This window comes from Cryptomeria japonica, chromosome 5 (genome assembly GCF_030272615.1).
Source record: "Cryptomeria japonica chromosome 5, Sugi_1.0, whole genome shotgun sequence".
Lineage (NCBI taxonomy): Eukaryota > Viridiplantae > Streptophyta > Pinopsida > Cupressales > Cupressaceae > Cryptomeria > Cryptomeria japonica.
This window is the reverse complement of record NC_081409.1, coordinates 920332252-920359285: the sequence shown is the minus strand read 5'-3', so window position 1 is coordinate 920359285 and position 27034 is coordinate 920332252.

Below are 27034 nucleotides of genomic sequence, written 5' to 3'. Positions count from 1 at the left end.
AGAAAATTTTATACGATTATTTAGGAGTCTATGGGTAGTTGCTTGTACAATTTTGCCCACTAAAAGGGTCTCTTCATTTTCTCCGGTTAGTAGATAAAATTCCTCATCTTGGGATGACTCTTTATATGGTGTTCACCAATCCTTAAATGCATGTACCAATTAAATCTTTATGTCAGCAAGATTTTCCCATTTTTTATTGGACGTTCGTTATTCCACACTTCTAGCATATTCATCAATATCAAGGGCCTTTAACACATGGGTATATTTTTTGACATGTTTAACTGCCATTTCTTGTGTTTCCTCATCCATATCATCTATATTATGTCCTACATCTTCATAGTATACATCCTTAGCCAGTTTCTTGGCTAGTTCATATGACTCTGGATGAATTCTAGTATCATCCAATGCATCCATAACATGGTTCCTAGAAGCTGCTTGCCCGGTCCCTCTAACCCTTAAAAAACTAGCAACATTTATAAAGACAAGTCGCTTCATAGCTTCTAGAGGGGTCAAAAATTCTCTGTCACTATAAAACCTTCTAGCCCTCAAAACAACCCATTGTATGGAAGTAGCTTTTATACGATTATTTAGGACTCTACGGGAAGTTGCTTGTACAATTTTCCCCACTAAAAGGGTCTCTTCATTTTCTCCAGTTAGCAAATAAAATTCCTCATCCTGGGATGGCTCTTTATATGCTATCCGCCAATCCGTAAATCCATGTACCAATTCAATCTTTATGTCAACAAGAGTTTCCCGCTTTTTATTGGATGTTCGTTGTTCCACACTTCTAGCATATTCATCGATATCAATGGTCTTTAACACATGGGGATATTTTTTGACATGTTCAACTACCATTTCTTATGTTTCCTCATCCATATCATCTATATCATGTCCTACATATTCATAGTATACATCCCCAGCCATTTTATTGGCTAGTTCATATGACTTTGGATGAATTCTAGTATCATCCAATGGATCCATAACATGGTTCCCAGAAGGTGCTTTCCTAATCTCTCTAACCCTTAAAAAAAAAAAAACATTTATAAAGACAAGTCACTTCATAGCTTCTAGAGGGGTCAACAATTCTCTATGATTGTAAACCCTTCCAGCCCTAAAAATAGCCCTTTGTATGCAAGGATCTTTTCTAGGTCTAAGGCCAGCTACAAATTGCAGAGGAGAAAACATCCATTCATGTGATGCTGCTAGGTTTATGTCAACACCAACTTGGTTGGTTACTATAACCATTACCTGTTCAACAACTTCATACTTGTCATCTGGACTAAGGAAATGTTCCAGTGAATGAAGCTTCAATGATAATATCTCTTTGCTAGGACCACATAATGTTTCAACCATGGCCAATGGATTCAGAAGATATCGACCAAGAGCCACAACACACCTCACAATCATTGTTGTAGATGTTCTTCTCCCAGAAGGATTGATTGATCTATTTTTGATATTTTAAAATTATCATATATCCATCAAGAGATCCTTACTAAAGTGTTAAAAGATGCCCATGTGCCCACTAACATTCATCCTAGCCAATTACAAGAACCAGTATGTCATCTATCATCCTCTTATCAACTAGCCTTAAATCAAAATTATATACTACTGAGTGATCCAAACCATAGATGTTTCCCTACACATTGAATTCATCATCATAAAACATAAGGTGAAAAGAGTCCTAATGGATATTGGTTCTATCATGCACAATCGTTTTGAGTTGGAGGCTTGAAATATGAATAATTTATCTCATTTTATTTGTTAGTTGCGTATTTTGTTATGGGTTAATAGAAATATGGGTATTGTATAGAAATTTAAAAGAAAGTAGAATCTAATCAAACACTATATTTGAATTGATGTTATCAAGAATTTTGACTAATTTTCTTCATAATGTGTATCTTGTATAGTTTATCTTAATAATGTCTTTCTTCTATCATGTAGCAGTTTTGGAAGAATTATCATAACTTTCATTTGAACTATTGGATCTTTCTATAAATTGGAGGTTAAGTCTGCAACAATGACATCAAGAGACTGATCAAAGTGATTGGATTCATTACAAGGTAAGGACAACCTTTTTCATGTTTGTCTTCCTCAAAGTATGGTTGGTGTCTATTAAGTTTTTGTCTTGTAAGGGTGTTTTGAAGATTGAGAAGAGACTTTTGATAGGTATTAATCCCATTGTCGTCAAGTATGCCTGATTAGAATTGAATGTTTCTAAGTTTTATGTGCACTAGAGGGCAAATGATTCCTGACATTGTCACTTCAATTAAATAATTACTAAAAACTTTGAATTGCTTGCTTGTAAATGAATGCTTTAATTGTCACTTCAATTAAATAATTACTAAAAACTTTGAATTGCTTGCTTGTAAATGAATTCTTTAAATAAAAGGTTACTTTATTATAAGTATGATTTTGTAATGTCCCTTGATAAAATGCCTTAAAATATCCCAGTTATGGATCTCAGTTCTTAGTGTAGGGGTTAAGAGAAAATACCTTAGCCTCTGCTGTAGTAAAAAACCTGCAAAAATAAACTTAGAAGGTGCTACAAATTTCATTAGGGAATGGTCATATAAATGACTATATACATAATTAACTACATATAAAATAAAGAGGGGTCCTTGTAATAATATCAGAGATAGAATCATAAGTTATGTTAGTGAGTTGTGATGTAGGATTTGATGGGGTGTCTTGATTGACCCTTTCCCCTTATCCAATATAATCATGTATGGTGCTAATGCAGAGCCAATGCCAATGCAAGATTTGATCACCTTCACACAAGGTCTTCAAGAAAAAGCCCTAATCATGTGACACATATCCCAATTCTGCCTAAGGTTCATTTATGCAGGTTCATTCCTTAGGACCTATGGACTCAACAAATTAAGTCTTACTCCTTCATGCTCTTCCTAGGTTGCTCAATGCACCATACCCACACTTGGGTTTGCTCATATCTCCAAAGGGCCTCGGGCATCATGGAACTTTGATTTATTGGTTTGATGACTCAAATAACACTGCCCAATGATTAGAGATGAACAAAATTGCAAATTAGACTCTGCTGCTATTATTAGCCTACTACGCCTGGTAGCCTACTTGACTGTAGAAAGGCAAATTTCTCACAATATCTACAAACAACCCCTGCACTTGGTGATTGTTTTGGATACCCTTTATGGGCTACTATGAAAGGTTAAAAGGGTTCCCTTTGATCAGGAGTGTAGTATGATTGTTCCTACTGACCCTACTAGGCCAACTAGCCCCAAATAGGTCAAATTTACAAAGGGAGTCTATGAAATCACCAAATTTTTGATAGGGAAGTGCATGACACATGAAGGTGATGAAAAAATAATACCAAATTCAAGGTTTCAGGGTCTGATTAGACCATTTGCATCTGAAACTTCACCGAGTGCTAGTTTGCCAATTGTGGACACATGGTGTTGTCCACTCTAAACCTTCAAACCCTTGGTCTGGGCCTCCTCCAAGCTGCACAAAACCACAAAAATCCTTCTATACACTCCCATGCCTTGCTATTCTCCAATGGTCATACAAATCCAATGAAGAATTAGCAAGGAGAAGGCATTTTCTTCACAAAACCCTAGTTTCTAGCAAAATCTAGGTTACTCGCACAAAAAATGAGATTTCTCCCGACTCCTAATGAATTAGAACCTCAGACCAGAGGAAAATGAAAGGTAGTTCATCTATGCATCACATCCCACAATTATCAAGACTGTACCACAATCGTACTGTATGGACAAAATCATTTTGCTGCAATTTGCAGGAAAAAGGAACAATTTTTATTGGGTTTGAAAGTACAAAATGCTCTCCAGTTGACCAACAACCTTCCCAAAGGTTGGAAAAAACATATTATACCTCCTATGGTGGTTACCAACTGCCACCAAGTTAGTTTGAGGAGTTTTGCAAGTTAAACCAAAAGTTGTCAAGATTTGTTGCAACATTGACAACTTTTTATGACAACTTTTGCAAATTGACTCTCCCATCCACTTGGATGCCCCAAACTGATAGGATGACTTCAAATGACATAAAAACAACTTCCAAATCAAAATGGACCCAAATTCCTCATGCCTAGGTGGTTTATAGCATACCTACCAGAGGCATAGGCTTACATGGGGGTCTTATTTGCAACATTCAAATATGAGATTGTAACATAAACAAAACAAAACTTCAATGTTGAACTCAAATCATGCTCCATCCTCATTCTAAGGTGTTTGAACACTCCAGACATCTATTTCATGTGAAGATGCCCCTGCATCATACTCTCGGGGACAAGAAATCTCAAGTCCACTTGAGATGAGTTATTGCAAAGTGGCACCATGTGCTTGGATCTGTTTCTCATTCATCCATACTGCTTCACTGACTGGTTTTCCCTTCCATTTAATTAGGTACTCTTTGTACTCCTTATTTCTTGTCTTTTTAACCACCTTAGTGTCCAAAATTCTCTCCAAAGTAGGTGGCTCATGCTTGGGAAAATCTGCATCAGCAGGCTGCTCCAGATCTTCTTCATCTAAACCTGTAACATCAAAGCCTCTATATGGTGTTAGATCACAATTATTGAATATGGGTGACAACCCCAACCCATTGGGAAATTTGATTTCATAGGCATTTGGTCCACATTTCTTCAAAACAGAGCAAGGACCAATCTTCCTTTGCATCAACTTAATGTGCTTGCCTTTGGGCAATCGTTCCTTCTTGAGATAGACCCATACACGGTCTCCAACATCAAAATTCAGATCTCTTCTTTTTTGATCTACATGTTTCTTGTACTTTTCACTTGATTTTTGAAGGTTTTCTTTGACTTGATCATGCACCTCTTTAATTACTTCAGCAAATGCTTCACCTTCAGCACTAATTGGACTATTAGAAGGTAGATTTTTGAGTTCCATCACACCTCTTGGGTTCAACCCATAGACAATCTGAAAAGGAGACTTGTTGGTGCTTCTATTAACAGTATCATTGTATGAAAATTCTGCTTGGGGTAAGATGGTGTCCCATTTCTCTCCATGCTCTCTTGCCAGGCATCTTAGAAGGTTTCCAAGGGACCTGTTAACAACTTTAGTTTGCCCATGCATTTGGGGATGATAGGCAGATGAAAAAGACAAATTTGTTCCTAGTTTTCTCCACAAAGTTCACCAAAAATGGCCCATAAACTTAACATCTCTATCAGAAACAATATTCAAAGGTAACCCATGGATTCTTACCACTTCTTTGAAGAAAAGTGCAGCAATATAAGAAGCATCATTGGTTGACTTGCAAGGGAGGAAGTGAGCCATCTTGCTAAACCTGTCCACAACAACAAAAACACTATCAAAACCTTTTTGTGTCCCTGGAAAACCCATCACAAAATCCATACTCACACTCTCCCATGGTCTAGATGGAATGGGAAGTGGTTGATACAATCCCACATTTGTAGACCTTCCTTTGGCCTTCTGACATATCACACATGAGTCTACATACTTTCTGATTTCAGTTCGCATCTTTGGCCAAAAATAGTGCCTTCTCACAAGTTCTAGGGTCTTATCCAACCCAAAATGACCTGCCATTGCCCCATTATGCTTTTCTTTGATAATGTTCATCCTCATGGAGCACTTTGGGATGCACAATTGACCACCTTTGAACAATAAACCTTCTTGCAGCAAAACCTCAGAAAATTCCACATTGTACCTATCATCCAAATTAGTGCAAGAAGCATATATATCACCAAAATCTACATCATGTTCATACATGGTCTTTAAAGCTTCAATACCAACACTTTCAAGTTGGATTTGGGACAAGGTAAGCACCCTACGGCTTAGTGCATCAGCAACTTTGTTTGCAACTCCTTTCTTATGTTTCAGAGAGAATGTGAAAGCTTGGAGGGTCTCTACCCATTTCATGTGCCTATGGTTCAACTTCTCTTGACTATTGATGAAACTCAAGGCCTTGTTGTCTTTAAAAACTAGAAACTCCTTTGGCAAAAGGTAGTGCCTCCATTTCTTGATGGATTGGACCAATGCGTACATCTCAAGGTCATATGATGAATACTTTTTCTTTGCCTCATTTAACTTCTCACTATAAAATGCAATGGGTCTCCCTTCTTGGCTCAAGACAGCCCCTATGGCTACATGACTAGCATCACACTCAATTTGGAAGACCTTATGAAAATCAAGGAGGGCTAGGACTGGTTGCTCTGCCACTTTCCTCTTAAGGGATTCAAAAGACTCACAGGTTGCTTGGTTCCACATAAACTTGCATTTTTTACCACCTTTTATGGTGTCAAGCATAGGTGCACAAATCTGACTAAAACCTCTTATGAACTTCCTATAAAATGTGGCAAGACCATGAAAACTCCTAACATCATTCACACTTTTTGGAGTGGGCCAAGTGAGTATTGTTGTTACCTTATCCTGATCCATTTTTAGTTCACCTTGTGAGATGACAAAACCAAGGTAAGTGATCTCTTCTTGCATGAACAAACACTTATCCAGATTAATCATTAGTTTCTCTTTGTGAAGTTTTATCAAGACCAACTCTAGGTGCTGCCTATGCTCCTCCTTTGTGTTTCTAAAAATCAGAATATCATCCAAATAAACAATTACAAACTTGCTGATAAATTCAGCCAACACTTCATTCATTAGCCTCATAAATGTACTAGGTGCATTGGATAGGCCAAAAGGCATCACTTTCCACTCATATAACCCCTCATTTGTTTTAAAATCAGTTTTCCACTCATCCCCTAGCCTTATCCAAATCTGATGGTATCCACTTTTGAGATCTATTTTAGAAAAATATTTTGCACCTCCTAAACAATCAAGTAGATCTTCAATTCTAGGCATAGGGAACCGATACCTTATGGTGATTTTGTTGATTGCTCTTGAATCCGTGCAAAGCCTCCAAGTGCCTTCTTTCTTGGGTTCTAGTACTGCTGGTACTGCACAAGGACTAAGACTTTTTCCAATCAGACCTGCATCAAGTAGATCAGCAATTTGTCTAGCCATCTCCTCATTTTGTTGTGGGGTCAATTTGTAAGCAGCCTTGTTAGGCAACATTGCTCCTGGTATAAAGTCAATGCAATGACTTATTTCTCTGATAGGAGGAAGGGTCTTTGGCATACCCTCTAAGATCACACCTTTTTATTTATCAAGAAGCTCTTGAACTTCATAAGGAACCATCCTTGGCTTCCCTTTTGGATCTGCTGCTCCTAAATCTGCAATCTGCCTCTTAGGGACCGGTATCAATGCATAACGCAGTCCTCCATCCTCTTTTGCTTCTTTCATGAACTCCTTGGTTTCCATCAACATCACTTTGGCCTCTTTCTCCTTAGGTTGTCCTTCATCTTCCATCAAAGGTAGCAACTCAATGACTTTACCTTCTTTGGTGATTGAGTATGTGTTCCTAAACCCATCATGTTGGGCCTTCAAGTCAAATTGCCAAGGCCTACCAAATAGTAGGTGACAAGCATCCATCTTGGCAATGTCAAACATAAGTTTGTCCTTGTAGGTGCCAATCTAAAATTCAACCCAAGTTTGTTCCTCCACAAGTGCTTGCTTCCCTTGAGTGAGCCATGACACCTTATATGGATAAGGGTGTGGTATCCTCTTGAGTTTGAGTTTCTCCACCATCTCCATGGATACAAAGTTCTCAGTTGAATTGAAGTCTATTAGAACCTTGCATACTTTACCTCCTGATTTGCAAGTGGTTTTGAAAATGGCCTTCCTTTGTGGTGGTTCTTTTGTGATTGGAGCCTTGAGAAGTACTCTCCTTATCATCAAAGCTTCACCCCTTTCCTGATATCCATAAGAGTCAGGTGCATTCGCACTTTGAAAAGTGTTGCTGCTGTTCACACTTTGGCAATCAGCATCTTGGATCAGATTACTCCTCCTTTCTCCCATGGTGTTGTTGCTTGCCTTCTCTAGACATCTACTTGCAATATGGCCTTCTTGTTTACAGTTATAACACCTTATGGTGCCTCTTCCTTGTGATCTGCCTCTATAGTTTGGTCTCCTTCCTCTGAAGCCTCCTCTATTACTGCCTTCACCTTTGTTATCTTCTTGGTTGGTGTCTCCTTGAGAACCACCATTGTTTCCCCTTCCTCTAAAGGGACCTCTTCCCCTTTGGAACTTGCCTCTGCCCCTGCTATTCTGATCTTGTTTCTTCTTGAAATTCTCCTCTACCTTCAATGCCATTTGGTAGCATTTGTGCACACTACCTGGGGTATGGAGATTCAACTCATCTTGTATGGAAAACTTCAGCCCACTGATGTACCTTGCCAACTTCTCTTCCTCTGATTCAGTAGTCTTGGCCTTGATGCACAGCTTTAGGAACTCCTTGGTATATGTGCCAACATCCATTTCTTTTTGTTTGAGATTTTGCTTCCTCCTATGAAGTTGCACTCCCTAGTCTTCAGGTACATAGGTTTCCTTGATCAAAGCAATCATTCTATTCCATGAGTTAATCATGCTTCTTCCATTCTTCACCCTCTCTGTCTGGATGAAGTTCCACCAAGTAAGGGCTGCTCCCTTCAACTTGGACTTTGCCATCTTCACCTTTTGGTGCTCTGGAATTTCTTCACATTCAAAGAAGCTAGTCAAAGCCTCTATCCAATCTATGACCATATCAGGATCCATTTTGCCACTGAAGATAGGTAGGTCTAGTTTCCCATCCATGGTTCTCCTCTCCATGGATTTAAGAGCATTCAAGAGGGGTCTCTAGTCTATAGGAACCACTTCTTCTTCCTACCTTGGGGTCTCATCCTCATCCCCATCACCTTTATCTCCAGAGTCTTCATCTTCCCTCCTATCCATCCTGCCCTTCAACCTTTCTATCTCCCTCTTCATGGCTTTGTTTTCTGCAAATTGTTCTCTGACAACTTTGGCCAACTCCACATTGGTCATCCTTGTTGGGATCTCATCATCTCCCTCTTCCATCTTCACAACTTGCCTTCACACTTAGGATTCTCCTAAGCTCTGATACCAATCTGATGTAGAGCCAATGCCAATGCAAGATTTGATCACCTTCACACAAGGTCTTCAAGAAAAAGCCCTGATCATGTGACACATATCCCAATGCTACCTAAGGTTCATTTATGCATGTTGATTCCTTAGGACCTATGGAATCAACAAATTAAGTCTTACTCCTTCATGCTCTTCCTAGGTTGCTCAATGCACCATACCCACACTTGGGTTTGCTCATATCTCCAAAGGGCCTCAGGCATCATGGAACTTTGGTTTATTGGTTTGATGACTCAAATAACACTGCCCAATGATCAGAGATGAACAAAATTGTAGATTAGACTCTGCTGCTATTATTAGCCTACTACACCTAGTAGCCTACTTGACTGTAGAAAGGCAAATTTCTCACAATATCTACAAAGGACCACTGCACTTGGTGACTGTTTTGGATACCCTTTATGGGCTACTATGCAAGGTTAAAAGGGTTCCCTTTGATCAGGAGTGTAGTATGACTATTCCTACTGACCCTACTAGGCCAACTAGCCCCAAATAGGTCAAATTTACAAATGGAGTCTATAAAATCACCAATTTTTTGATAGGGCAGTGCATGACACATGAAGGTGATGAAAAAATAACACCAAATTCAAGGTTTTAGGGTCTGATTAGACCATTTGCATCTGAAACTTCACCGAGTGCTAGTTTGCCAATTGTGGACACATGGTGTTGTCCACTCTAAACCTTCAAACCCTTGGTCTGGGCCTCCTCCAAACTGCACAAAACCACAAAAATCCTTCTATACACTCCCATGCCATGCTATTCTCCAATGGCCGTACAAATCCAATGAAGAATTAGCAAGGAGAAGGCATTTTCTTCACAAAACCCTAGTTTCTAGCAAAATCCAGGTTACTTGCACAAAAAATGAGATTTCTCCCGACTCCTGATGAATTAGAACCTCAGACCAGAGGAAAATGAAAGGTAGTTCATCTATGCATCACATCCCACAATTATCAAGATTGTACCACAATCGTACTGTATGGACAAAACCATTTTGCAGCAATTTGCAGGAAAAAGGAATAATTTTTATCGGGTTTGAAAGTACAAAATGCTCTCCAGTCAACCAACAACCTTCCTAGAGGTGGGAAACAACATATTATACCTCCTATGGTGGTTACCAACTACCACCAAGTTAGTTTGAGGAGTTTTGCAAGTTAAACCAAAAGTTGTCAAGATTTGTTGCAACATTGACAACGTTTTATGACAACTTTTGCAAATTGACTCTCCCATCCACTTGGATGCCCCAAACTGATAGGGATGACTTCAAATGACATAAAAACAACTTCCAAATCCAAATTGACCCAAATGCCTCATGCCTAGGTGGTTTATAGCATACCTACCAGAGGCATAGGCTTACATGGGGGTCTTATTTGCAACATACAAATATGAGATTGTAACATAAACAAAACAAAACTTCAATGTTGAACTCAAATCATGCTCCATCCTCATTCTAAGGTGTTTGAACACTCAAGACATCTATTTCATGTGAAGATGCCCCTGCATCAGGTGCCTTACACAATAGTTATCCCTACCCAATATTGTCATGTAGGGTGCCCTATAGCAGTTCTCCCTACCCAATGATCTTGTAGGGTGCCCTATAGCAGTTCTCCTTACCCATTTATTAGGTAGGGTGCCCTTCAGTAATTCTCCCCTCTTAATGATCCTGTAGGTTGCCATATAATAGTTCTCGCTGCCCATTTATCAGGTAGGGTGCCCTTCAACAGTTCTCCCCACTTAATGATCCTGTAGGGTGCCCTTTAGCAGTTCTCCCTACCCATATTATTAGGTAGGGTTCCCTTTAGTAGTTCTCCCTACTCAATATGAATTGATTTAGTTTATTCAGATTATCAATATTTTAATCATCACCAACATTCAAATTTATTATCAGTTGTTTGAATTATTATCAGTTGTTGAAGTTATTGTCAATACTCAGATTATTATCATTTATTTACTTTGTTACCAGTGCTCAAAATATCATCAGTTATCTAATCTATTACCAAAAATTAGAATGGTTATTAAATTCCAGTTTATCGGTCCGCACTTACAATTTCAGAGAATTAGTAATTTTTCAGATTATTTCTAGTTTTATCTTCAAGTGACATTGACCATTGAATATCAGTGATCGTTCTAATATATATGTATATATAAAGGTTATTATTATTATTGTAAGAACTTATTATTACAGAAGTATTGGACCAATAATATACAAATATTAATACAGGGGTTGCAGTATATGCAAGTGCTAAACATAAATACATACCAGAAAAAGGGTGGAATCTTGTATGTGATTATCGTGTGCACAGACCAGATTACAATCGCCTATAGTTTCCTCCATGTTCTATATGAATATTACTATCAAATTCTCTTCATGTATGCCTTTTGGCAAGAGACACGCCCTTTCACCATTAGCACCCTTTGAAAGAGTGCACCTGTTCATTCTTTCTTCCCTTTGAAACGGATGCAACCTTTCAAAATCAGATTTGTACTTCTTATTTAAATAAGATCTGCACCTCTCATTCCTCAATTATCCCCCTTTCAAATGAGGTTATCTTATCCCTTTTATACCTCATGTTTGAGGGAGTCACACCTTTTCCTTTTGTCTTTTGATCATTCATTAACTTAATATTATATTTTAATTATATTTAATTTATATTTTAATTTAAATGTTAATTTTTTAATCTTTTGTATTTTAATTTTATTATTAGTATATATTTTGAATACTATTTCAAAGTGGGGACATTACATATTTATTAATTGAGATTACTTTGAAAACACCTGATTAAATTATCTTCAAACAATAGTAGACCAGTGCCTTCACTCCTAACATAATGTTGCAGTTATTCTTACTGAATTTAACTTTTCTCTGAAAGACCAATAAGACAAAATGAAGCTTGACATCCAATCCTTCAAACTAATAATCAAACTGAAACTTAACCCAAACTATAATAACATATGATAGCACATTGAAACAATCTAAATGAATAGATTTATTATAGGGAACTAATCAAACAATCAAAAAGATAAATACCATCAAAGATGAAAAACACTTGATCTTTGTAATGAAATAAACATAAGATAATCAACTGATTACATTTAGCACAATGTCTTTTCACCAATTTGGCATTTCTAGAAAATAAACCCCAAGAGTATTGTATATAATTGCATCTCCAAATCTATCTCTCATTTCATCAGAATATCCTCTATATATACATATTAGGATTCAATTTCAAAATGAAAGGGCATACCCCTTCATTCAAAACTACACTAACTAATATCTTAACTAAAAAAAATAAAAAATAACTGATCCTAACACAACTACCAACATAACAAACATATTACATAAGACTTTAAAAGACAACAATTTGAAACATTCAAAAAAAAAGCTAATTGCCAAGAACTTCGCCACAGTTCTTAATATGCTCCAAATACTTTTCTAACTTATAGGTATCTACATCATAAATCACGTCCTTGACCATGATCTCCAATGTGACAAACTGCTCCATCTATGCAGTGGTTTCCTTTAACTCTATTCCATCTGTCCGAGCAGCATCAAGGGCAACACTGATGAGACTCTAGCATTCAGCAATCCATTTATCCTTATCTTTAATTTCACCCTTTTGTGTCAACTAACATAGGAATACCATGTTGGATTGAATCTTTACACTCATCAAATTCATTTTCTAATTCTACATCAAATTTATCATGCTTTGCAAGTAGCCTTTCAATTTTCTCAATCTCTTTGGCATCTTCTCCCTCCAAATTCTTCTCATGTAGCTTGAACCCCAGTCTATTTTTTATCCTATTATGTGATATTGCATTGTCCACATTTTTCTGAAACACAGCCCAAAATTCTTCCAAGTGACCCTACAACCTTTCAAATATTTTATTAGATAAGAAAGAAGCAGTATCAATTCTTACACTTTGCATATGTTTGAGAATTCTTTGATTTTTCTGCTGCAATTCCTCACATTTATTCTTCCATTTTGAATTTTGAGGAGAAAGCAACATAGGTTCATACTATCCACTTCTTCTGATGGCCTCTTCATACATAGATTTGTACTAATTCATTTCCCTTACCACTCTAACCGTCTGTTCCCTATTGAATTTGGAAATATCTACTCCTATATCTGCTCAGACAATACGATCAATTTTGCCCATATTTAATTTCATCATGTGTCCAAAAGCCCTATCCACATCAACGATTGTTGGTCTCTTGTTTGGTGGATACATTGCCCATAAAATTAGTTGTTCCTCGTCTAGATCAAACCTTGACCCAATAAAAATGTCATTAACTCCCTGAATATCCAATTTGAATTCCTTATTATCATAGTGCAACAAACTATCAAAAATAAAAGAGGCACTCAGGTCCCATCCTGGAAAAAGAATTACATTGACCTCTATCAGTAATTGTCTCCCTCTCTGTGGAGTCATTTTCACCAATTCTGCTTCTATATCCTCTTTTAGTTTCTTCAATAATTCTACCTCATTTTAAGATGTCACATTTGGGATAGACTCCCTCAGCCTTTTGCCTTTGAAATTATAAAGAAAAGACAAATTGTTTGGATTTAAAAAATACATCATCTACTACAAAAGAAACATGTCCATCCAATCTTGCATCTTTATAAATTTCCATTTTAGTTACAATTTGATCATCTTCATTGAACTCTTCTTCCACATCTTTTTCTTGTGACCTAGAAATGGCTTCAGTCTCTTTTGGTTCATTTTCTGACATTTCTTCTTTTGACTCCATCTCCATTAAACTCTGTCTTTTCTCCTCCAATTGTTTGTTTATGTTATCAATCACTTCTTGAGCCTCTACATCTTCCATGTTCCTAAATATATCTTTCGCTTCCAGACTCACATGCAAATAATCACCTAGATTTTGCCTTTTCTTGCAGTAGTGGATATATACTTCCAGATCATAATTCTTTCTTGCAAAATGTTTGAATAAATTAAATTATTCCATTAATTTATTGTCAATTACATCATAGGCTTTTGTTGAAACAATTATGAAATCTCCAAAGCTGACAGTACCTGGCAAGAAAGCCTGCTTATGCAGATCCCCAAATTTTATAGCATTTGAGACACTCAATTGTTTGACAATCTCCAAGTATGTTATTCAGTCGAGAAACATTTTGGCAACAAATAGGGAGTTCTTTCAAACCCATATATCCTGCAACATGTGAAGTCCTTATGGACATACCAATCTCCCTATTTATGATTCACTATCTTTATGTCATCAAAATCTTTAGGTCTTAAAAATCTTTTAATATCATCTGAGATTGATTTATCACAAGCAAATCCATACATCCGATAAATTGTCTTTACTATCCATTCCCCAAATTTGATATAATTTGATCTTTTGTAACGAGAATCCCAAACAGAAGTCCATAATTGAATAGGTTGCTCCTCCTCTTGCATGTTTCTAGCATTAAGCCTCAATTCCTCGGTCCATATACCCCTAAAACATCCATAGAATAAGATTAAATGCATCAATAATGAGTAAAAATTAAAATTAGGGCAATTATTATCCCTAAGGTTCAAAAAACCTTCATGAAATCTTTCCACCAAATATGATGCATAATCAAACGGCCTAGGTTCATACATTTGAATGACTGAAGCTAAAACTAATGGCCCAATACCCGTGAGGTCTAGAACCTAAATGCCTCCTAACTACCCACAAGAGATATAGGTGTACTGAAGGTAATGTCTAAACAAATCAATGTTAAATGGTGGCATGTCCTATTTTGTAAGTTCTCCCACTTCTTCTTTATGGACATCTAGTTTCCATCCAAGGTATGTAGTGTCCATTCTTTGATATTCCTCTTCCAATTCCCCAAAAGACCGAGGTTTATCGAAACAGGAATCTAGGTTGAACACTTCATTTATAATGTTTACTGAAAACCTTATGAAAGCTTCTCCATTTGGAGTCTGAATGTATCTTCCCACAAAATTATAATTTGTCACTAGAATCTCTAAAACTTTCAGATTTACAAAAATATTAGGGACAATTAGCTTACCCAATTTTGTAACCCAGGGGTTGGAGAGAGGCATCTCCGTATTTCTCCTCAAGTAATGGAATAAAAAAAATTCATAGCCCCTTACCCTAGTCCAAACATCCCCAACATCCTTGTATCTATCTTCCAATTGATCCCGACCATGTAGATGTTGTTTCGATCTTCTAGACTTAGGTCCAAGTGCTTGCATTTGATCATCCATATCCTAGTTCAATTTTCTAATTGGGGCGTCTTCTCCTATTTTAGATTTCTTGGCTCCTGAGTCCAAACTATTGGTTGATCTCTTTTTCCTTGTAAAACTAGATGCCTCCATTTTTGCAACTGTAATTTCTCACTCTACCCTTTACGAATTAGAAGTCTCTATTTTGTTAATTTCCTTCACTGTGTGAGATTTATGTTAGGCAACTTCAATTATATAACAAATGTATTCAATGCCAAACTCACAATGATTAGCATCGCATAAATTGGCTTCGTGTGAACTCGATGCAAGCATTTAATAAGAGTCCTTTACTTTAGTTTCGAAATTTGATTTGACAACGGCTCATAGGCACAAGTCTCCCTGATGTAATTTTATTTTGGCACCATTGGCATAACTCTCTCCCTTTCTTCGATACATTGAGATTACTTGTTGATCGGCATATGATCCAATGATTTTCACAACCTCCTAATTTCTTCTTACTCATTGGGATAACATAAGTTGATGACCTCTCTTCCTGTTGATTGGTGCAAGTTATCCTGCTAGTCTCATCAGACATCAGGATAACTTAAAATGTGTTCAGGTGATGGGCATAATTACCTTGATGTCTTTTCCCTTGGCGTAGCTCCCCTCGATACGTTATGTCTCCTCAGCATAAGCTTTGCCAACATTCTCATCGGGAATAGTCTTATTGATATCCTCATTGACTATCGGCAATACAAGATTTCTCCATTGTTGCTTGTGTCTGTTATGTTGATGGAGTTCATCAGTGTATTATATCCTGATCACGTGCTTCTACTTGTCTTAAGTGTTACCATTGGGTTGACGTTTGCCAATACTGCAGATTCAAAATTTTTTGTAACTTTTGCTTTTCCTTATGAATACAAATGTTTATAATCTTCTTAATGGGTTCAATATACACTGAACAAAAACTCTAACACAAAAATGGACTCCACTATTCCTAGTTATTGTTTAAGATACTTTTGAAGCATACAACACATGTTTTTTCTCATCCATATCTACCATCTGATAACAACACATATTTTTGCTTCAAAGGATTCTTGAAAACCATTTGATAAGTAGCCAAATCACATTTTCATTTTTTATCACTCCAAGAAATGTCTGATAAGCTTTCTATCCTCCAATCTGTAACTTGAGAGGATCTTTATCTGTCTTGTCTCATCTTAGTGCCACCTTCGAGCTACCCAACTCATGGTTGGTTTACAGGAGCCAAATCATAGATGGATGGGAGTTGGTCACCTTCAAGCTCCTTTAAATATAGCTACTCTTGACTTACTACTTGGCCTAGTTTACAAACTCTAGAGAATCCTAGTGATGGAGAGAGGCTATAGGATCCCTCAAATCTTTGTGAACCTTCATGGCCTTATCACTACTTTGATCTTATCAGAGTGCTTTGACATTGTTGTAATATAGTTGATGCTCTTGTGATTTGTCAATGACTATTGTTCATGATGTTACTATGTTGAATGTTCAATGGTTTTGGATCATTTTTCCATTTTTCTATGTTTAAGTATTTCAATTGGGTATATTATACTGAAAAATCATTTCATAACAAAATTTTCAAGTTCTTTATAACTAGTTCTAAGAAGACTTCTGTACTTGCAACATAGTTTTGCTTAGTTTGTGAAGGTTATAGACCGAAGTTTCCATAGCCCAATTTTTTTTGTCTGTGAAGAAAGATCATGTCAGATAATATCAGCAAAGAACAAAATAAGGAGACAATTGCTAGATTGTGGTCTAGCTTGAAAAGAAAAAGTGATGGAAAATGTTTTTGTCCCTGCAAAAATTTGATAGGCAGCATGGTCACATTGAAGGGGGGCATGATTATCGTCCATTGGTAAGTTGTTCATTATATAGTTTTAATAAAAAAAAATTGATAGGTAATGGGCCAAAGCCGATGAGGTGTACATACCTTACCCCCTTTGGGATTTGAACTTGTGACCTCTCCTTTAATAACACAAGTTCTCTACCACTAGGCCAACTTAGGTTGTACATCATTTTAACGATTTATATACATAAGAAATCACTTGATGGTGAGATCATGATCATGATTTATTTATGTCGGCCATTTTTTATATAAGTAGAGCACCCTAGGGCACAAGATATGGACTGCCACAACTTAGAGAATGTGGTTTTCCAAGTGGAGGAACATGGAGGTGTGAATATCAAAGCTAAAGATAATGATCCTATGGAAGAAGATGATCATGAGCCAGAAAACATAATTGAAGATGATGGTACAAATACATTGATCCATGACACATTTAGTGCTAGCGCAATTGATCATGATGATCAAGATGACTTTGATGTTGTTCATGATATACCTCTACTTGAGAAGGCATACGAGCCCCTTTACGAACGCTCCCAAACAACTCTTCTCTCCGTTGTAGTGTTGTTGGTGAACTTGAAGGTTATGAACAATTTATCCAGCATAACAATCTCACGTATGTTAACGTATGTCATATATGTCATCTTTTTTCATCTATTTTTGCTGTTATTTCATTATAGTTAATAAAGGATGAAACATGGACCATTAATATTCTTTATATTAACAAATTATATTTTTGGTTGTAGATTGATAGGTGAGTTTTTGTTACGACCATCAAAGCTCATACCGAGAATTATTTGCCATTATGAAAGATATTGGAATGGAGTATCAAGCAATAGATGCATGTCCCCAACATGAATTTGCAATAGAATGCCATAAATGTCATATGAGTAGATATCAAACAGATCAAATAATAAAAAAGGTGCCTTACAAGGTTGTTCGTTATATTCCCATTATTCCACGTTTGCAACGATTATTTAGGTGTGAAAGTTTGGTGCAATTTATGGATCACCATGCACACAATAGAAGTCGAGATGACATTATTCAAATGCCCACAGATGGTTATGCATTTATGGACATAGATGAAAAGTGGCCACACTTTAAAGAAGAACCTTGTAATCTCAGACTTTCATTGGCAACGAACGATGTCAATCCATTTGGAGAGTTGAGATCTACTTACTCGGTGTGGCATGTTTTTGTTATCAATAATAACATTCCTCCATGGATGTCAGTAAAGAGGGAGCACATAATGTTGGCAATTATTGTTTTAGGTATTTTTTCATTTAATAGTCAACCACATTAAATTATAAATATTGCAGAAAAATGGTCATAATAATTATGTAATGTTTTTGTTCATTCAACTAGGTAAGTACCAAGTTAAAGATATGAATGTATATATTGAGCCTCTTATCAACTAGTTGCTGGAGTTATGGAGTGGTGTCACTATGTATGACGTCTCTAGACCAATAGGAAAAAGACAATTTCAATTCCATGCAATGCTTGTATGGACAATTCATGATGCCCCGGGGCTAACACATTTTCCTGGTATGTTATAGTGATCAATTTGCGCATAATTATAAATATAAAAATTATCATATTTAATCCAATTATACATGATCTTGCAGGTCTTCAAACAAAGGGAAAATTTGCATGTCCAGTTTGTGGTCCAAAGATGAAATATCATTATTCAAAAAGTTTAGGAAAGTAGGTGTTTGATGAGTATAGGCACTTCCTCCACAAAAATTATAAGTATCGACAAAGAGCACATCCTGAGGATTCTATGGTGGAGGGATATATGTTATACCAGACTATGGTGTACATTACTGAATACCTTGGAAAAGATCTGTGTAGATCGTATTTGGGATCCCAACTCCATTAACAAATTTGAAGGGGAGACCCTGATGGGGAAAGGTACAATGAGAAAAGTGAGAGGTAATTATTCGATATTGTAATTATTTTTATATATATTGTAGTTAATTTATTCGTAATCTTCAATATACTTTAGTTGTAAATTTCTAGTTATTTTTTGTATAGTTGCTTGAGAGTGGGATGCACTACATTTGTATGTTGCAAACAATCTTGATTGGATGACAATATGGATTCAATGATGTCAACAATATGGTTGTGCATTAACATGGGAAGGTGTGGCTTCATTGGTTAAAGAAGATCACCGTAATGGAGATTATAGTGTTACACAAAGAGAAATTGATTTAACATATGGTTTAAGAGATAAACATGTACGTATAAATATATTAATCATCCATATTATTTAATTTTCTTCCAATTGTAATGATGTACATATTGTATATGTTTGACATTTTGCAGGTGAAACACAAGGCTATTTGGTGCAATGGTCATAAATTTTGCATCAAAAAGTTGGATGACATGAAGAAAACTTGTGATTATGGGATAAGTGCAGTATTTTGGGTGACTAATGTTTCTTCTAGAAGTGACATACATCCTCGAGTCTCGCAAAATTGATACAATGGGATTTTGGATGATATACTTGAGTGTGACTTTAGGTCCTTCAAATTAGTTCTTTTTGTCGTCTAATGGTACAGGCATATTTTCTTTACCTCTTCTCTGTCTATCAACTTGCAAATGCTCCCACCAAAGAGATGCATGACCTTTCAATCGGGTATAGGCATATTTCACCTTCCTCTCTTCTGGAGTGTTTTCAAAATTAAAATACTTATCCATCTCTGAGATCCAATCCATCAATTCCTCCAAATCTAAATTCCCATCATATTCCGGTGGGGTAAAATAAAGTTTAGTGTTTGCCCTACTCAAAACCCTTAAAAACCTTTCTTCATCTGGATCAACCGCCGGTAGGTTTACTTTTTTTGTTAGGGCTTCTTCTCCTTTATCTTAACTTACATCTTCAATATTTTGGCTTCTTCTATGGGATGTCTCCATGGCTTCTAACTGGGTAGCTATTCCTCACAACATCTCCATTACAGTAGGTTTTGCATTCCCATGTGCTCCACCATTCCTACTTCCTCTTCGTGCCACCGATTCACGCTATTCCCCTGCAATTGCATGTCCAATTCACAATCCACCAGCTAACAATAAGAAATTCAGGGCACGCAACCTCTGGAATGAAACTTCGCTCTAATACCACTTGAAGCATACACCAGTAAGGAGGGACCTCAAAGAAATCAATCTGGGTCAGTCAGCAAGAGTAAACACAATGAAAACACACATATATGGTGGAGGCAATGCAAAACAAATTGATTAATTGCATGAAATTTGATTACATCCAACCGGTTACAACATATCGGCTCTCAGGCCTAGTAGAATAGGTCACAACTAGGACCTTGAATCGAAAGATCTATCTTCTATGTATAGTCTAGCTATCTGATTCTCTAATTGATTCTAAACTGATTATATTCTAATGTGTAACTAAAAATACATATATCGATCCAAAGGATCCAGACGACCCAAAAGGGATCAAAACCCGAAGAACAAGACTTAACATGAAAATAACAAGGTCGACCTCCGCCAAGAGATTCCTCTGAAAAATACAAACGATGAAATGTAGAAGGTCGGCCACACACCAAGGAACATTGAGATCAATGACCAGGGCACCAAAATATTTGGAATGGGTTCCGGTAGATCACCAAAATAGGTCTCAGGCAACTGGTAACAAAGAACTATCAATCTAGTAGCAAGAAACTATCATGGAAATCGGTAGTGATATCTTGTCGGAAAGTGATCTAAATACGATGTGGTTTGAAAGAAAGAAAGATGATCAAGTCTTCAAGTAGACTCCAACTCCACAGGATCCAATGAGCCAAAATCGAGACACACAGAAAGGAAAATTGAAACTGCAAACAAAAAGAAAAATAGAAAGGAAAATGTCCTTTTGGTTGATGCAAGTTTGCTGTGAACCGGAGATGCTCCTGCATCAGTTCAAGAGACATCCATTCAAATCTGTTGAAAATGATTTGGAAGGTGCATTTTCCTCTGTTTCATATGGCGTGCTACATAATAAATATATTATGGCATATATTCACCGTAACATCGAGGATCTTTGAAATGCAAACATTCTATCACTATATACCAAGCATATTATGGCTAAAATGGGAAATTTGAATCCTGAATTCAAGTCATTACAGGACAAGGGTTTTATCCAGTTTGTTCATTTTTTGGTGTTCAATGATCCCGAATGGATCTGATATATCTTGAGCTGAATTCACAATGATTTTATATGGTTGGAAAGACCTCACAAGATTACAAAGCAATCCATTCAAGTTGTAACATGTTTGAATGTAACCGGTGAGATCCTCGATCTGAGGAAAGTTTAGAACAGAATAGTGACAACCATTACTGGATCCCAATATGATAACTGATCGATGACAATTAGCGATATTATTGAACATGATGTGAGATTTTCCTTAATGGTAATGAGATATAAGGTGTATCAGTTTAGGAGATAGAACTTAGTATCGGCATTGCTATATTTGCAGCTTATCAAATGCTTAAAGAGGACAAAAAGTATGATCTATGTGGAGTGCTTCTTAGTGATCTGATGAGCAACGTGAAGAAGATAAAACAAGATGAGAAATATTTTTTTAAATTTAGTTTCTTGATTGTCTATTTAGCACTTTACTTCTTGAATGAAATCCCCGGAATAGGAAAAGTTCAATGGGCTTATGATAAATTGGTGGTAGTCCAAATCAAAGAAGTTTTGCAAGGATTGGGTGATACTGTAGCACAAAAATATACTTTATGGGGTTACTTTAAATCATTTCAATAAATAATGCAAAGCAAAGAGAGGATCCTGAAAGATATTATTAAGAAATATGAGAACACAATTTGTTATATGGTGGATAAAGATCAATGCCACATGGAGCTAGTTGATCCTAGAACCATTTGGATCATGCTCATGGGGTGTGAGGTGGATGGAAATACACTAAATGCATATTCTCAAAACCTATTGAGTAAGCCAGTGGATGAGAAGGAGGAAAGTTTTGGTACTTACAAAGAGAAAGATCTTGACTAGCACAAGAAATTCATTGAATCGGCAAGGAAGAGGAAAGTCAGAAAGGAAGTTGAGGAGCTTACTGAACCAATGGGTATATATAAAAGGAAGTCATGCAAAGGGATAGGGAGAAGAATATAATAAAGGAGGGGGACATGGCAAAGCCTAATAAATCAAAACCATTCACCACTCCTCCCAAAAAAACCAAGCCAAGGCAGTCCTAGTCTACATCTACCTTCAATGTTCAAAAGCCTATCCCTCCACCCAAGCCTCAAGCCAAGTCAATCAATGGAGCAGAGAAGAGGAAGAAATGGAAGTCTTAAAGAGAGTATGTTGCAACCACTACTGAGGATACAAAAACTGTATCTAATGAAGTGGTGAAAGGGGTAAAGAAAACATCCACTTATGCAAGAGTAGTGAAGAAGCCACAATCCGGTGGAGCCGAGTCATCCAAGAAGCCAAGAGTTGAAGTTGAGCCATCTAGAAGCACCAGAGAAAGCAAGAAGAAGAAGTCAAAATTAGATGAAACTCAAAAATCTGAAAAAGATGAAGGTGCATATGATGTTGTGCCCCCAATGACTTTGAAAGAGATAATTGATGAAGTACTTAAGGATGGTAATTTGAAGAATGTGCCTATATACTATGAAAATTTTGATGATAAAGATCAATAAGCTATAGAGGAATTAGTTGTTTAGTGTTAGGATAACTGGTGAACAACTGAGAGGGGGGGGGGGGGTGAATCAGTTGTTAATAGATTATAACTTTTAATCGACAATATAGCCTTAAAACAAATCAAGTACTGGTAAAGCACATACAGATGTCGATAGGAACAGATACTAGTAAACAATACAACTTAACAGTTAACCAGATAATCAATGTGTAAAGCGAAAAAATCGAACCCTAGTTGCTCTCCCCTCTTCCAACTCCAAGGAGAGAGAAGGGAGGTCACTAGGGTTGATGGTTTTCACTTAGGAGAGACTTTACATTCAAAAGAGGGGTCGAAACCCACAAGATCCAATCCCACGCAATGCAAGATTGGATTCTATATGAGTTTCAAGGGTTGTGATAGCAAGGATACCCTCTTTTGTAAAGAAATGTAGATAGAAAGATTGAACTAGGAATGCATGTAAAGTGGGAAATATTCGCTTATAAATAGAGATAGGGATATGATATGAAGCTGCGGACCTGGAATTAGCAGTAAAATGTCAAAACGGCGCTGTCCTGCAAATTTGAGCAAAAGTTGACGGGACAATGGCGCCTGGCGTGCACACGGTCCTCCGAAAAATCCGTGAAACGAAGGGGGATCTGTTCGTCTCTGCACAAGGATTCCAGATCTTCAATTACAGCCGCGTACCTGCAACCTACACACAAAAAAGCGAAGATGATTGGGGGGTTAGGGATTAGGGGTTTGCCCTTAGGTCAAACCCCGGTTTTGGAATTAACCAAGAAATAAGAAATGCTGTAAATGTAATGTAAAACAAGTACTAATACCTTGTTGTAAGGATGTTTGTATCCTTATATGCGAAGGTATAGATGTTGTTGTATGTTGTATGTTGTATGTTGTAGTATGTGATCTCCTCTTCAATGGTTGAATCCTTGTCTTGAATGCAACACCTAGCCTTGAATGGAGACTTAGAATGATCAATTGTTTGAAGAATGTTTGAATGCTTGAATGCTTGAATGCTTGAATGTTTGAGTATCGTTTCCATGCCTTTTTCCCTCTTCTCAAAATGAGAGAGGAAAAGTAGTTTATATACTTTCCAATTAGGGTTGATAGACTGATTTTCCCGACCTTAGGCCGACCAGGAAATGTTATTTTCCAAATTGCAAACAAAAAGACCCGAAGTCCCATAGGAGACCGGGCCCAAAAATAGGGCCAGGGACCAGGGTGCTGGGCGCCATGGTCCTGGGGGACCAGGGCACTGGGCGCCCTAGTCCTAAAGGACCAGGGCGCTGGGCGCTCTAGTCCCACCTCCCGGGATAGCAGGGTGCAAGGAGGATCAGGCAAAGGTGCTGAAAAATGCAGTTTTTGATGTTGTGGACAAGTTTCGGGGTCTCCATTCAGGTTCAGTGTTGTGTCGCCATCGTGAAGACCCAAATGCGGTCGAAATTGCAAGTGTCGCAATTTTAGGATGCTACATTTAGCCCCCACTTTAGCGGGAGTATAAGCATATGCTCATACTTCCGGTAAAGTACAAGGAAACAATATTGAAAGACTTTCACCACGTCAAGGAGGCAAGATACACCAAGCCCCCAGTGGACTAAGGATCTTACGACTTTGATTGACAAAGTAAAAGGGAAGATCACGAGGGAGAACCATGACTGTCAGTAGTAGGGTTCCCTCACTATGAGTCATGCAAGAAAGATATCAAAAATCTTCAAGGTAAAATTTGTCAAGAAATTTTCAAGTATCTTGAAAAGATATGAACGGGATGTATGCCCCCCTACGTTAAAGCGATCGCACACGCCTTACCGGGGGTGATTGCTTTAAGGTAGTGATACATATAAGAAATGAGAAAGGAAAGGAGCATGTTATCGCAAGGATTTAGCCCCCAAGTGTGAGATAAGCCCAAGGATAATAGACACAAAACACAAAGCACAAGGTGACTTCGCTTTCCTCGGGGTCAGTATGTTGTATGATAATTCATGTATATCATATTCATGTATGCATAATTGTTCTTCATTCCCCAATCAAGGAAGGTCACCTAGAAGAAGGGAACACATGTGTCTTTTGAGTCAACATGAGAGAGACCAAAGAGATCTCAATGCTCTGCATCGTCCTCAAGTAGACAACACTAAAGACAACAAATAGAAGAATGAGAGTAACATATAGAAGAAGTAACAAAAGAAATAGAGGAGGAGAGAATCTGCTATGCTAATGAAACTAGTCTAGCACGTCATCTACCCCCCGATCTTGCTGATCAATGTTTCGGGAAGGTAGGGAACACACTAGAGAAGGAACATCCAACACAGCAGATGGACCTATCACAAGATCCAAACAAGGGCCATGTTCATGTTCCGAGCCACGTTGTTCTTGTCTAGGAGCTAGGATAAGTGTTTTAGAAAATTCATTAGATAGATAATTATCAACATCAACATGTTCATATTCACTATCAGAATGTAAAGAAGTAACATTTTCATCATGAATAACATTTTCATCTATATCATAATCAAGATTTATAAAAATAGGATCTTTAACTCGCACAGGATCAAGACCATCATGCATCTTATGTTTAGGACATTTTGGAGAAAATGGAATAATGCTTGTTGAAGGTGTTTTTGGAGATTGCAAAGTTTGAGCTCTAAGACGACGCTTTCGTCGGCGTTCACGTGCAGAACGATTTCGTCTAGTCTTAGTAGGAAGTTGCGAAGATTGAGGAGGAGGAATGTTCTCATCCTTATCACTTGGGTGTTTAGGTTGTGGTCTCTTAGGTTGAACAATAGGAGAAGAGGAAGGTCTCTTCTCTCCATAAGAGGAAGGAGGAGGAACTGCTCCATATAAGGGAGGAATATTTGGTTTTCGAAGGAGACCAAGTCCATCATGACGAGGAGGGATAGGTCTACTTTTGGGAAGTTTATTAGATATAGGTATAGTCACATCCATAGGAATGGGTGAGGAATATTCTTGAGGAAAGACATTAGTTTTATCTTTCAAAGGAAGAACTTCCTTCTCAAGAATGATAGGAATATCAAGTTTGGGTGTTCTAGGTTCACTTAGAGAAAGGATCATATCTTTTTTCCACTTTTGATAAGATTTGAAAAGATGATCACTTCGCGGAGGAAGAGATTGGAATTGTTTAGGCCAAAAGTAATCAATAGGAACGCTAGAAGTTCTTTCAGCTGGTTTAAAGAGACTATGATTGACAGTAAGAACTTCACCATTATGGGGAAATTTCAAACACTTGTGAATAGGAGAAGCAATAGCTTTCATGGAAGATAGCCAAGGATAGCCAAGCTTCACACGAAATTGTTCGGAAGATGGAATAATAGCAAAGTTCACATCAAGGGATTTGTTATGAACTTCAATAGGTAATGTAATAGAACCAATTACAGGAGAAGAAAATGCATCAAATAATTTCACAACCACATATGTTTCATCATAGATTACTCGATTCAATTGCAAAGTAAAAGGAAATTCTTCAGTAATGATATTAACCATACAAGAAGGATCAATAAGCACTCCACGGCAAGGTGTATTTTTTACTTTTGCAACTATATATAAAGGACCATCAGGTGCCTTGATAGTTTCACTAGAATCAAAGGTGATGGAAAGTTCTTTAGGGATTTTCTGGTGCTCTACAAAGTTAATCACATTCGGAGTCATAGACACAAGATCATCAGGTGAGACAGAGGAATCAGTAGTATCAATCGCATTAGAGGTATGAGAAGGCAATGGATCAGTGAAAATCTGAAGATTTTGGTTAGGAGGAGCTACAGATGTATTGCCTTTATCATTCACTCCAGAAACAGAGATAGTATTATTATCAATCAAATCTTGAATTTTCCCCTTTAAAGCAAAACATTTTTCAGTATCATGCCCAGGATGACGATGAAATTGACAAAAAGATTTGTTATCGAAATAAGGTGAATTTATCTTTGCAGGATCAATTTGCCTTATAGGAGGAAGAGTAGGCACATTTTGTTCCAATAACTTATTCATAATACTATGCAATGATTCATTCAAAGGAGTAAACTTTCTTTCTTTCTTGAAAAACTTAGAAATAGGAGACACACCTGATGTTGCATTCACATTATTGTTGATGATGTTTTCATTGAATTTAATGGACTCTCTATTCGGTTTAAACTTCCCAAATGGTTGTTGACTACTATCACCCTTATCACTCGGAGCCATAGGATGTGATTGTTCCATTTGACTCATAGTCAGTTGATAATTGTGAAGAGTTGCGCACAACTGTTGGAAAGAAGTAAACTCAGAAAATAGGAGTTTTTCTCTAATGTCTTTTTGTAAATTAGAAATAAAGATTCTTTGAATATCATTGT